Below are 14,904 nucleotides of genomic sequence, written 5' to 3'. Positions count from 1 at the left end.
TATGATGTGTATTTGAACACTCTTTCTCTGTCCAGGCTCATGAATTTCTCATGGATCTTATTAGATATGAAGGTGGCATAATCATATTTGACAGTAGGGGGCTGTCCTGGAGTAAATATAGACATCAAAACTAAGGTAGTCTCATCAATATACTCACTGGTTTTGAATCCTAAGATGTAGCGTATCATGTCTACAATAAATCTCCCTGCTTCAGTGAACCAAGAATGCAGATAAGGAGGAGGTTACTAGGGCTGACAATTTGGTTTCATGAATAATTGAGCTATTCTGGTTATCTCTAAACTAGGCAGTTTGGCACCTTGGTCAAGCAAGAATTCCATGGTGAGAGGAGCCAGAGGCTGAGTTGGCTTAAAGTGCAGCATCTCATTTATGGATTGAGGAGTAATATAGAAGAGGACAGTCCCAGATGGAGCCATAACTGCTCTTTGTGTGGGGTCATAATTGGCACAGCATAAGTGGATGAGATTAGGAAGCACATTTACTGAAGGGAGGTAGTAGATGGGCATGTTGGACTCCCAAATTCCAAAGACATCAGTGTTGCTTCAGTAGCTATTCCTAATTTCACAAAAAGCTTGAAGGTGAGGCTTATCACCAATCATATCCTTAATTTGGAAATCTCTGTCAACAAGGGGCAGCCATTCCAATTCTTTGTGTGGTGCATTCAGGGGGGCAAAATTCAGGGCCACTGGAGCCTCCATTATATAGTCTTTGGTGATTTTTGAATTTGGAGTTTTGGGCTTTTGCAGCAACAGTAGGTATAATAGTAGTTTCTAGAGGTTTCTCAGGGAATTTATAGGCCGAAACAAGCTTGAATTCAGCTAAATGGGCGAATTTGCAGAGGGAGACAGAGTTCACAGGACTTCTTGGAAAAATTGGGTAAAACAGTGGCTATGATGCAGAGGTTTGAAGGCAGCACCATGTTTTAATTAAAATTTTGGTTCTCCGAGCAATTTTTACAGAGAAAACTAGAAAAACAGGGTTTAGGAGCAGGATTTGGGTAAATACCTATTTTATGAACACCTTGTGCGAAATGTGGGTGGCAGACCGAGCTGAGGGACAACGCTGTGGAGTGAATTTCTCTGGGTGGCAGACTATGCTGTGGAAATGCCGCTTTGAACGTAAAAAACCATGCAAAAGTCGCGCAGTATAAACAAACAGAAATGAACAAACAACAACATTTTACACGTTTTTAACAAAAATTTGATATTGGCGGGTTTTTGGCGCGCTTTGGTCGGGTGACGTCAGCATGATGTAATCTTTGTCATGTAGCAGGGGTACGGAAGCTAACTTGGTGGTGACGTGGCAGACACAGCAGACGATACAATGATGAGGTAGCAGCCAACGTGGGTGCTGACATGGGTGATGACGCCAGCAGCGGGAAAGGAGGGCGGTATATGGTATTATCACACCGCTTTTGCATAACGGTGGTTTTGGGCAGAGCAGACATGATAAAATGAGGTGGCGACATGTGGATTATGTACGACGGCGAAACCGCCATTTTCCCAGAGGCTATCATTCGGTCGTCGGAGGGGTTCCGCTATCGACGTGGATCGTTCGATGGGAAAGCCCGGATCAAACGGTTGACGGATGGGTGGAGTTGGCAGAGGCGTATGGTGTGGTGGCCCACCATAATATTTAACAGTTTGTAATGTTTTTGCGGGGTTTTTACAATGTAATTAAACTTTAGGTTTGGGCGGGTATGGCTATTTATTCAACTGGATGTTAAATAAAACCCATGGTTTATATGCGCGCACGGGGAAGGGTTGTCCACAAGGTTTCGGGTAAACCTTGGACCCCCTAAAACATTAACATATGGCTTTATATAAGCCCGGGGTGGAATATTTAAGAATTTCAGGGTTTTATGTATTTTTACATAGTATGGGAGGGGAAGTATTATGTAGGAGTCATATAATAGTGTAAATAGGTTTAAAATGAGAAATATTTATGGACCAAAAGCACTAAGTAAAAGGTGAAACTTAGGCTTAGGAGAGTGGAAGCTCTCCAAGTTATGGATTTGGAAAACTTAGTAGAATGGATCAAAAGTATTTTTACACAAGAAATGTGGCTTCTTTTGCCTAAGTAAACACAAAGTTTTACTTAGTCTTTCTCATAAAATGAAGTGAACTAGGACCACTGAGCAGATCTCAATGTCCTTGAGGGGAAATTAGTAAATGTTCTTGGAGGAATGGGAGGGAAATTAGTCATGCTTCAACTGGTTTGCAGCCACCTTACTATGGTAGTTGTGATATCCATGAGATAAATCATATTCAAAAAGACAAAACTGATCACAAACTTGCTTCTGCAACACCAAACTACCTACCCAGCCTAATACACCTAAAAAAATTTCTTCCTTTTTGGATGGGTGCATTTGAACTAGCAAACCCTTTCTCTCTCGTTTTCTTTTAATTGCTCTCCTGTCTAAGTCTGCCCTTATCTCTTCCAGGGGCTCAGATTTAGCTATTGAGCACCCTTGCTTCTCTACCTGACCACTGGTCTGCCAAGCTTCAACTGTTTGGACAGAATTTACTCCCTATTTCTAAAACAAGAAATTTAAACATGGGGAGGCCAAGATTGAGCTGTTGGGCCATCCATGAAGTGTGACAGAAGTCACTGATTGCATATTTTGAACTTCTTTGCAAAAATAGGATAGTAGTGGCATTTTGGACTAGCCCACTTTCTTGGTCTTTTCTTTGGGGTTCATTTTCTTTGTTTTTTGACCAATTCATTCTTTTTCCCTTTGATTTTTCTTTTAGGGCATACCCTCTTTTCATTTTTTAATTTTTTTTTTTTTGAAAATATGGAACCTTTGCAGCATGGAAAGGATGATCATATTTGGCATTTTAACAGTCAATCATGAAATATGACACCTATTGGTATAGGAACCTAACAGTGGCTCCACTTGGGGATGGCTTTTCCAGGTGAAAAGCCAAGAACATAGGTCAGATAGCCTTATATTCAACTCTTGCTACAATCTGAAATTTCCTTTTGCTGTAAACAAACAAAATTGTATCTCTGTGACATATATACATTTCTTATGAGCTGATTTGATCAATTACAACTCTGTCTTTGATAGTTTGTCTGAATGTTTGCCATCAGATTTTTAGCTCCCAAGTCTTCTTCTTTAATTCCTCTGATAAACTTAAAAGGTACTTCAAAAAGGTGGCGCAATTCTTTGCTTTTTTCTCAAAATTTGTTGCATCTTAATTCCCTATCTCATTGCTGTAATAAATTGCCGAAAATAGACACTATTATGTACAAATTACAATGTTGTCATCTCAACATAGTGGATCAAAATAATGTTTGAGCATCTGACCATTGACTGGCCCATTCTCTGCTTCTGTACCATCCAGGCTTCTTAAAAAGTAGGTGTTGTTTCCTTGTATAGCCTGAATAGCAAAAGGTCCCTTCCATAGGAAATCAAATTTGCCATGTTTTCCTTTATCTTCCCTTCTGGAATCCCATTTCAGCACTTTGTCACCTATGAAAAAATCCTCTGCCTTTGTCTTTTTGTCAAAAATATTCTTCAGTTTCTCCTGTAGAATCTGAGATCTTTGATACACTTCTTATCTAGTCTGTTGTAAGTGAATTGTTTGATTGATTCAGCTTTGAATATCATTGGGTTTTGCCTGTGTTTCTTGCGGAAATTTTATCACAGGGATTCCCAAGGATGAAGGGAATACAGCCTCCATGCCATAAACCAACTCATAGGGGCTTGTTCCAATAGATATTTTTGTAGTTAACCTATCTGCCCAAAGTGCATTAATAAGATTGTTGTGCCAGTTCTTCTTGTTTTCTTCCAATACTTTCTTTATGATGTTGATCAAGCTTTTATTGGATGACTCAGCTAGACCATTACCTTGAGGGTAATAGGCTGTGGAGTGGCTTAAGGTAATATGGTACTTGTAGCAAAAATTGATCATTCTTTTGGATTTAAAGGCAGCAACATTGTCAGTTATTATCTTTTTTGGACAGCCAAATCTAGATAGGATATTGGTTTCTAGGAATTGCATGATGATTGAGTCATTGGCTTGTCTACAAGGGATGGCCTCTATCCACTTGGTGAAGTAATCTGTGGCAGTTAAAATCCACTTATGTTGGCCAGAAGAGGGAGGGTGAATTTCTCCAATGAAATCTAAACCCCATTGTTGAAATGGTCTTTCAGTGGAAATGGGTTTTAGGGGTAAAGGTAAAAGCTTTCTCTTGCCTTCAAAGATTTGACATTTATGGCAAGAAACTACAAATTTCTTTACATCAGCAAACAGGGAGGGCCAATAAAACCCAACTCTTAAGATTTTATCAGCTGTTGATTTCCAATACAAATGTCCACCACAGTCCCCTGCATGAAATTCTTTGAGCACTTTGTCAGTTTCATCCTTTGTTAAGCAATTCAACAAAATGCCTTCATGATTTTTCCAAAACAAAGCATTATCTAGAATACAAAACTTTGAAGCTTTCATTTTCAAGAATCTCTTTTTAGTCCTAGATAACCCTGGAGGAGCCTGTAAGTTTAACAATACATAGGCTATATCAATATACCAAGGTGATTCTAAGAAGGCTTGATTGATCTGTGGAGTTGCCATGTCCTGTTTATTATCCAGTTCATTGATGTCAAGGGTTTGAAAATTGGTTTCAGTCATCAATTTTGCTAATCCTTGTCCTTTTATCAGCTTTGTTGGTTTGATTTCAATGTCATATTCCAAAATGTTAGCTATCCATTTGCCTCTTTTACCTTTAAGTCCTTCTTGAGTTAGAATATCCTTGACCACGGCATTTGGGACATAAGCTATCACATGAGAGTACAAGATATAAACTCTGAAATCCTTGACAGCCTTTACAAGGGCATAAGCTTGTTTCTCCATGATTTGATATTTTAAAGGTACATCTCTAAGTGCTTTGCTGAAAAAAGCAATGGGCTTCTCACATCATTGATCATCTTTTTGTAATAGGACAGCAACAATAATATGCTCAGATGCAAAGGAAAAGATTATGAAGTCTCTATCAAACTTTGGGCTTGTGAGGACCAGTGTTTTGGTTAAAGCTATTTTGATTTCCTCAAAGGCTTGCTTAGCTTCTATTGTCCACTTTACTTTGGAATCTTTCTTTAGCATGTTATTCAGCAATCTTATTAGTTCAGCCAAGTTGGGTATGAATCTTCTTAGAAAATTGATCTTTCCTAGAAAAGCTTGCAATTCTTTGATATTCCTTGGGTGAGGCACTTAGAGAATACCGTGTATTCTGTTTGGGTCAATTCTAATGCCATTTTTTGAGATTATGTGACCTAACAATTTGCCCTCTTCTAGGCCAAACAATGACTTCTTTGGGTTCAATGATATGCCATATTTTATGCAAATTAAGAACACCTTTCTTAAATGTTCTAAATGTTCTTGATCTGATTTGGAAAAAGCAGTGAAATCATCAAGATATATGACTAGAAAATCATGGATTTCTTTTGCAAAGGCTATGTCCATTGCTCGTTGAAATGTGGCCTCTGCATTTTTAAGTCCAAAAGGCATTTTTACATACTTGAAAGTTCCCCAAGGTGTTGTGAAGGCAGTTTTATCTTGATCATCAGGGTGAACTAGGATCTGATTGAAGCCTGAGAATCCATCTAACAGTGAAATCCTAGAAGCTCCCACTATCTTTTGTAAAATTTGATCCATCTTGGGTAAGGGGTAGTGGTCTTTGAGAGACTTTATTCAGATTTCTTAAGTCAACACACAGTCTTATCTCTCTCGTTTTCTTCCTAGTGGGCACTAGATTTGAAATCCATTCTGAAAATTTAATAGGTGCAATTATTCCAGCTTCATACATTCTTTTGAATTCGTTTTCAATAATGGGGAGGAGGACAGGATTCACCCTTCTAAGCTTTTGTTTAAAAGGTTTTTGATTTTCTTTTAAGGGTATTGTATGTTGGATGACTGATGTATCATATGACTTGAGGTCTTCATAGCTCCATGCAAAAACATCTTGAAATTCTTTAAACAGTTCAATGCATTTCAATTTTTGGTCGGGAGGCAAGGCTTTGAACAGTTTTATCATTTTAGGGTCTTTTGCAGTTCCTATATTATAGCCCTCAAATTCTGCATTTAATGGCTGCACTTTTCGCTTTCTTGGAATATCATTTGAGTCAAAAATATCTTCCAGAGGAGTCAAGCCTGTAGGTAAAAAATTATCTTTCAAATCAATTACTTCAGATTCTCCCTCAGCAATTTCATCAAGGTCCATTTGTTTCAGCTCTTGTAAATTTTTGCTGGTAAAGATTGTTGGATGCAAAATATGACTTGCTGTTTCAGCTGATATATTTTTTTCAATTTTGTCTATTTCTTCACAAATGGTGCTTGTGTCTATGTTTGTATTTGAAAATTCCTCTTTCAAAGTCAGGAAATTGTTGATTTGTGTATCATTGTCAAATACTTGCCAATTTTTAACATTATCTGGAACAGTAGGTCTGTGTTTAATTTTAGTAATAAAATGATGGTTGGGCTCGAATGGCAGCTTACAAGTGCTGGCAAATGTTGCCAAACTGTGAGCATGTAAATTGTGGTTCCTTGAGATTTTGGTGAGCTGTGATTCTAGAAAGGTATTAAGTATTTCAATTGCTGCCCCTCTATAGGCCCTTAGCCTGAGATCATTTGTAACAAAGTTTCCTTTCATCTGTTGAATAATCAAATCTGAGTCCCCTAAAATTGAAATCCTAGTTGCCCCTAGACTTTTAATCAGTTTGAGTCCTAGCAGAAGGGCTTCATATTCAGCCATATTGTTTGTACATCTGAAATTCAGCCTATATGCATGTCCTTCAGCATGATCATTCTGCATGTTATGTATCCAAATCCCTACCCTTGCTCCTTGTTTTTTTACTGACCCATCAAATTCTAGATACCATAGGATTTCTTGATTACAACTAGCATCAAGAGCTTTGGAAACTGTCTTGGTGGGCAGATTTCGATTTTGTAACTCATATGGTTTGCCTTGTGTGTTTGTTGCATCAATCACTTCAACAATTTTTAGATCTTGAGCAGCGGATTCTTCATTAATTCCCCTTCCTTGTGCTGATTCTAGAAACTTGCCATCAGTTCTGAGACACATTTCAGCATTGTATAAGATGAATGAATCCATATCAGAATGCATGGAATAGATGGGAAAGTTTTGGGGCTTCTCTTGGTTGCTGACCACATATTTCATCAATGTTTCCCGGTACAATCTATTTGGTTGGCCAAAGACTGAGATGATAGCATAAGACATGTCTAACTACAAAGATCCTTGGAGCTTTGCACCCCAAGATCTGGACAAAAGCATTCTATACTTTGGTGGGATATCAGCTACCACTACATCCATTAAAATTGTCTTGGTAGGGTACTGTACTAGAGACACACACAAATCTTTGATTAGGCCTAGACACCTGACCTGGCTAGAATCAAATAAAAACAAGTCTTTATATGGCCTTGTGATATCTAGGTCCAATCTTTCCATCACAGACTTAGGCATTAGATTATGGGAAGCTCCTGAATCAAACATTGTGGTGTGGAGTACTTTGTCATGAATGTTTAGGCTTACATAGAATGGAGGAACTCCTCCAACTACTGATTTACCATTTACTTCAGGGCCCAAAATCAATTCTGGTTGGTCATCTAAGACATTCACTGCGTCTCTATTCTCTGATATTTGAAGTGACCTGTTGATTTGTTCTCTATAAACCTCATGTTTAGCCAATTCGGACAGTGGAATGGCTATTTTTAACTTGCCTATTTCGGTTTCCAGATTGAAGGGTTTTTCCACTTGAACTTTTGCATTCCGGGCAGCAAGGTTTTCCTTTTCTGCTGTGTTTTCAGTGGTTTTTTCTCTATCAGGAGTGCTATTATGAACTAAATCTGTATTAAAATCAATTTCAGGGGATCCCTTTGCATTTTCTTTTGGAGGAAAGGAGGTGGATGGCTGATTATTTGATGGTTGTAAGTCTGATATGTCCTCAACCGTGGGCTCTCTTAGGTTGAGGTCTGTTTTAGCAGGGAGTTCTGTAGGGGAAGTTTTATCCTTTGCTTTTTTAGGCTGCTTGGTATCTTTCTGCTTGTTGGGTTCAGGAACATCTACCATTCTGCTTCTCAATTTGTATTGTTTGTGAACCTCATAGACAGCTGCATCATATCCTTCTCTGAAATCAAATGATTCTCCCGATTTGGTTTGGAATTGGTTGAAAGTATGAGCCTCTTGGTCATCTTGGGTTAAAAAGATTTGTTGTTCAGTGTTTAGACCCATTAGGTTGATTTGAGTATCCTCTGTTGGCTCACTAGAGGTTGAAGCTTCAGCATAGTTTTCTTGGAATGGAGGTCTGATGTTCTGGTCAGGACCAGCCTTCCCGGTGTTAGGATTTTGATTTTTCCTGAAGTTTGGATTTCTAGTGGTGTTACTTGGTTGACCCTCCCAAGAAGATTTCCTTTCAATGGTTTCCACTCTATCACCTAATCTATCCATTCCTTTGATAATTGCATCTAGTTTTTGCTCAAATGCGGAAGGCTCTTCTTTGAAAGGAGTCCTTCTTTCAGCTCTAGCTTGAGCTCTTTTAGAGATCAGATTGGCCTCTACACTAATAGCTATGCTCTGCATGTATTCTAGGCTTGGAGGAGCTCTTTCCCTTAGTTGATATGCCATGTCAGAATCAAATCCATTAGGGAATTTGATCAAGGCTAAGTCAGGTGGAGGTCTAAGGTTCTGAAGAATAACATTGTACACATTATTGAATCTAGCACAGTAGTCTTGGATAGTTTCTTGTGGGCCTCTTTTCAAACTCTCGTATTCTGATAGGATATGCAATGGGTCATTCTTCTTTTCCCATCTATTCAAAAATGTTTGATACAGGGCATCTGGATCAGCAATTGTGTTTATAGCAAGTGCCCTAAACCAGGTCCTTACATCACCTGTTAGGCTTTGGACAAAAATTTTCATTCTGACATCATTATCATCAATTTCATAGTTCTCAAAATAGTCCATCATTTTCTTAGTATGTTGTTGGGTTGTGTAGGTGCCAGTACCATCAAAATAGGTGATTTTGCTTTGATAATCTTGAGGCATAGCCCCTGGATTTGCAAACAACTGCAGAGGTGCATATCGGTTTGCCATGTTTGCAGGTATAAATGGGATGCCAGAAGCACAGGGATAACAGTTGAGATAAGTGGAGTGGATCAAGGAGTGGAAAAGTTGCTTTGAAGTAATGATGGTGAACTAGAAGAAGCGGCAGCAACAGTAGAAAGGACTGCTGCTTTTCCGGGAGCAAGCTCAGATTGGTTAAGGTTTTGCTAAAGCGTATCAAGGTTTAAATCAGCAGAATTTTCTAAACTTTCTTGTTTTCTAAGGTTTTTAGAGATCAAGTTAGGGTTTTCAAAAATAGCTAGAGGATTGGGATCTGGATTTGATCTAGTGTAACAAGTTTTCTTCTTTGGAGCCAGCTTCTAAATCTGTTTTTGGTATTTTCTGGAAGTATTTGAAGAACACTGCTTTTGACAATATCTTTTTAGGAAAATATGAATTGTGAAAGTCTTGAATTTTCCTGAAGATCTTTTGAAAGCAAGAGGAAACTGATCAAATTTTTGAGACAGTTGTTTAAAGCCTAAAACTAGACTGGAGATAGACTGAAGCAGCTTTTATTTACTCCTGTAATTGCACAGCAAAATAATTTCAAAGGCTACCTAGCTAACTTCAGGCTCCATCTGTAGCTTTAGAAAATAGACAGTAGTAACAAACACAGTCATTCAGTCCCCAGTGGAGTCGCCAATGATGTTATCACTCAGGTTGTTCCCCAAAATCTGTGAGAAAAGGGAATACGGCTGAGGTAACCACTAACCAATCTTTTAGATGCAGATTTTAGCCAATCTGCAGCCAGAGAGGGCTCTCTCTTTATAATTTAGATTTGTTTTGATATATGTTATGCTAATTATGAAGCACAAGTGTTTGTTTGATTTTTTTGGATGGTGATAGTTCAAAAGAACAGGGGTGCAAAGTATGAGAAGTTCAGACCATTGGGTTAATTGAGTCAATGAAAATAAACTTATGGGTATGGTTTCTTTGGCAAAAGGAGGAACTACAGAGCAAGATAATTAGTCATGGAACAATTTTCAAGCTGGAATCAGGTGAAATGGAGTCAGGGGATGAAAGGAAATTAAGAATCTTTCATCATGCTAACAGAGGGAAAGTGGGCAAATATTACCAAGGAGCAGCTAAGAATTCCTTAATTATATTCAGGGTGTAAGAACTAGGGAAACAGGAGCAGTTAAGAATTCCTGCCTATGCTAGTCCTGAAGAAAACATAAAAAATGACAGGAATTGAACACAGAGTACAGTTAAGTAAATTCTGGGCTATTCTTTCTTCCTGCAATTTAGAACATGATATATAGATGATATATAAAACACAAAAATAGTAAAACAAGAGTTAAAAAGACTTATTGATCCATGAGATAATTCAAGAATTCTGCAACATGGGCTTCTGCCATCAATTCCATAACCAGAGAGTTCATCAGCAAAGCATTCCAGCAATCTTTATTCAGAAGAGTTCTCAAATTTACAGCGCAGTTCCAGAATGATATTCACCAACCCCTAATACTTAGATTGGGGAGGTATTTGTACAAAAATGTTTACAAAATATCTCAAAGAGATAATATCTTGCAATAACTTCTTTCACCTACTCTACAGAAGGAGTAAATGCTCTTGGGAACAGAGAGAAATGAATGCAAAGTAAGAAAATGTTGTGTTGGCCGTTTTGCTGGTGAGATGCATTGATTGTTTGCCCAGTAAGTCGGCCGATGGATATTTAGTGAAATCCCACGCTACTGGCGTTGCTTTCCTGGGTGCTTTTCCCTGCGCTTCAATTAACTGTTGTCCAACGCGATTTTATCTGCTCTTTTTTACACTTTATGGCATCTGTTATGTTCTGGAAAAATAAACAAAACTTTGAAATCCGCCTACAGAATTTCCATCATACTATACCACCATTCATCATCTGGTAATTGGTCCCTGTGCATTTTAATTAGAGTTTCATCTGCATCTGTGTACCTGAAAAAGGTTGGCTGAACTGTGAAAAGATGCCTCACTTCATGTTCAATAAAAAACAAATTCTCCAAATTGTCATATAGGCTCTGTCCAGATGGGAGTGCTTTCTCTCCTGCAGAACTTGATGATGTTGTGGCCTAAGTATCCACATATGTATTTAATCTGTGTACATAGGCTACATGTGACATTAATCTGTAATCATCAGTTAAAAAACTGGGTAGACCCTTTTCCTCCAAAACTCTAAATTTCTGTGTGAAAGCATTTATTTCCATTTGCATTTCCTGGCACTTCCTTTCTAGATTTTGTATGAAGTTCCTCATGGTCAAGACCCTTTTGATTATTAGAATTGTGCTTGTCCTGTCCTTGATATCCAGTTTTGCCAGATCTTCTTTGGTGTGGGTATTCAAGAAATTTATTAGCCTATTGGCTTGTTCGGGCATGTTTCCCAATGAATCCCTGGCCTTTCGAATTTCTTCTTGAGCTGCACCTTTTTCCTAGCACCATAGAAATGAGTCAAATATGAAATAATAAATTTCCTGAAGTATTCCAGGGCAAACAGTCTCATAAGGACATACTTTGGCAACTTGTAGGGGGATAATTCACAGCCATAAATCCAGATCTCTATGTGATTCTGGTAAAAGTACCAGTCACCTATACTGTAGTCTTTTGAGAGATGCAAAATTTTCTGCATTTCAGCAGAGAGCCTGGCAAGAGGAGTTGTAATCAATAAAGAAGTGGCTGGATATATGAACAGGTCAATGAACTCACAGTAAGTATAAGGAGAGTTAGAGACTATATGGAATACTGAGGTCCAGAATATGACACACCTCCTTTCTCCTTTGAGATCCAACTTTCTAAGAGGAATTTGAAAACTATCAGGTTGATTGTATAGCAGCAAATGGTATATATATGATGTGTATTTGAACACTCTTTCTCTGTCCAGGCTCATGAATTTCTCATGGATCTTATTAGATATGAAGGTGGCATAATCATATTTGACAGTAGGGGGTTGTCCTGGAGTAAATATAGACATCAAAACTAAGGTAGTCTCATCAATATACTCACTAGTTTTGAATCCTAAGATGTAGGATACCATGTCTACAATAAATCTCCCTGCTTCAGTGAACCAAGAATGCAGATAAGGAGGAGGTTGTTGGGGCTGACAATTTGGTTTCATGAATAATTGAGCTATTCTGGTTATCTCTGAACTGGGCAGTTTGGCACCTTGGTCAAGCAAGAATTCCATGGTGAGAGGAGCCAGAGGCTGAGTTGGCTTAAAGTGCAGCATCTCATTTATGGATTGAGGAGTAATATAGAAGAGGACAGTCCCAGATGGAGCCATAACTACTCTTTGTGTGGGGTCATAATTGGCACAGCATAAGTGGATGAGATCAGGAAGCACATTTACTGAAGGGAGGTAGTAGATGGGCATGTTGGACTCCCAAATTCCAAAGACATCAGTGTTGCTTCAGTAGCTATTCCTAATTTCACAAAAAGCTTGAAGGTGAGGCTTATCACCAATCATATCCTTAATTTGGAAATCTCTGTCAACAAGGGGCAGCCATTCCAATTCTTTGTGTGGTGCATTCAGGGGGGCAACATTCAGGGCCACTGGAGCCTCCATTATATAGTCTTTGGTGATTTTTGAATTTGGAGTTTTGGGCTTTTGCAACAACAGTAGGTATAATAGTAGTTTCTGGAGGTTTCTCCGGGAATTACAGGTCGAAACAAGCTTGAATTCAGCTAAATGGGCGAATTTGTAGAGGGAGACAGAGTTCACAGGACTTCTTGGAAAAAATGGGTAAAACAGTGGCTATGATGCAGAGGTTTCAAGGCAGCACCGTGTTTTAATTCGAATTTTGGTTCTCCGGGTGATTTTTATTGAGAAAGCTAGAAAAACAGGGTTTAGGAGCAGGATTTGGGTAAATACATGTTTTATGGACGCCCTGTGCGAAATGTGGGTGGCAGACCGAGCTGAGGGACAATGCTGTGGAGTGAATTTCTCTGGGTGGCAGACTGTGCAGTGGAAATGCCGCTTTGAACGTAAAAAACCATGCAAAAGTCCCCTAGTATAAACAAACAGAAACAAACAGAAATGAACAAACAATGACATTTTATGTGTTTTTAACAAAAATTTGATTTTGGCGGGTTTTTGGCGCGCTTTGGTCAGGTGACGTCAGCATGATGTAATCTTTGTCGTGTAGTGGGGGTACGGAAACTGACTTGGTGGTGATGTGGCGGACACAGTGGACGATACAGTGATGAGGTAGCAGCCAACGTGGGTGCTGATGTGGGTGACGACGCCAGCGGCAGGAAAGGAGGGCGGTATATGGTATTATCGCACCGCTTTTGCATAACAGCGGTTTTGGGCGGAGCGGACGCAATAAAACAAGGTGGCGACACGTGGATTATGTACGACGGCGAAACCGCCGTTTTCCCGGAGGCTATCATTCGGTCGTCGGAGGGGTTCCGATATCGATGTGGATCATCCGATGGGAAAGCCCGGATTGAACGGTTGACAGATGGGTGGAGTTGGCGGAGGTGTATGGTGTGGTGGCCCACCATAATATTTAACGGTTTGTAATGTTTTTGCGGGGTTTTTACAATGTAATTAAACTTTAGGTTTGGGCGGGTATGGCTATTTATTCAACCGAATGTTAAATAAAACCCATGGTTTATATGCGCGCGCGGGGAAGGGTTGTCCACAAGGTTTCGGGTAAACCTTGGACCCCCTAAAACATTAACATATGGCTTTATATAAGCCCAGGGTGGAATATTTAAGAATTTTGGGATTTTATGTATTTTTACATAGTATGGGAGGGGAAATATTATGTAGTAGCCATATAATAGTGTTAATAGGTTTAAAATGAGAAATATTTATGGACCAAAAGCACTAAGTAAAAGGTGAAACTTAGGCTTAGGAGAGTGAAAGGTCTCCAAGTTATGGATTTGGAAAACTTAGTAGAATGGATCAAAAGTATTTTTACACAAGAAATGTGGCTTCCTTTGCCTAAGTAAACACAAAGTTTTACTTAGTCTTTCTCATAAAATGAAGTGAACTAGGACCACTGAGCAGATCTCAATGTCCTTGAGGGGAAATTAGTAAATGTTCTTGGAGGAATGGGAGGGAAATTAGTCATGCTTCAACTGTTTTGCAGCCACCTTGCTATGGTACTTGTGATATCCATGAGATAGATCATATTCAAAAAGACAAAACTGATCACAAACTTGCTTCTGCAACACCAAACTGCCTACCCAGCCTAATACACCTAACATTTTTTCTTCCTTTTTGATTGGGTGCATTTGAACTAGCAAACCCTTTCTCTCTTGTTTTCTTTTAACTACCCTCCTATCTAAGTCTGCCCTTATCTCTTCCAGGGGCTCAGATTTAGCTGTTGAGCACCCTTGCTTCTCTACCTAACTACTGGTCTACCAAGCTTGAACTGTTTGGACAGAATTCACTCCCTATTTCTAAAACAAGAAATTTAAACATGGGGAGGCCAAGATTGAGCTGTTGGGCCATCCATGAAGTGTGACAGAAGTCACTGATTGCATATTTTGAACTTCTTTGCAAAAATAGGATAGCAGTGGCATTTTGGACTGGCCCACTTTCTTTGTCTTTTCTTTGGGGTTCATTTTCTTTGTTTTTTGACCAATTCATTCTTTTTTCCCTTTGATTTTTCTTTTAGGGCATACCTTCTTTTCATTTTTTAATTTTTTTTTTTTTTGAAAATATGGAACCTTTGCAGCATGGAAAGGATGATCATATTTGGCATTTTAACAGTCAATCATGAAATATGACACCTATTGGTACAGGAACCTAACAACTACCATATTGAAACAGGATCG

At 38.9% G+C, this 14,904-nt stretch overlaps 1 pseudogene; it reads left to right on the top strand.

Annotated features, from left to right (window-relative positions):
- Positions 1-1,484: 1,484 nt before the first annotated feature.
- The window catches only part of LOC149176515 (uncharacterized), a 37,577-nt pseudogene continuing 24,157 nt past the window's right edge, over positions 1,485-14,904 (top strand).

This window comes from Pinus tabuliformis, chromosome 4_1 (assembly GCF_031772625.1).
Source record: "Pinus tabuliformis cultivar Carrire ecotype Pingquan chromosome 4_1, CPIR1, whole genome shotgun sequence".
In the NCBI taxonomy this organism is placed as follows: Eukaryota; Viridiplantae; Streptophyta; class Pinopsida; order Pinales; family Pinaceae; genus Pinus; species Pinus tabuliformis.
Note: the sequence above shows the minus strand (reverse complement) of the source record. Positions and strands in the feature narration are given on the sequence as shown.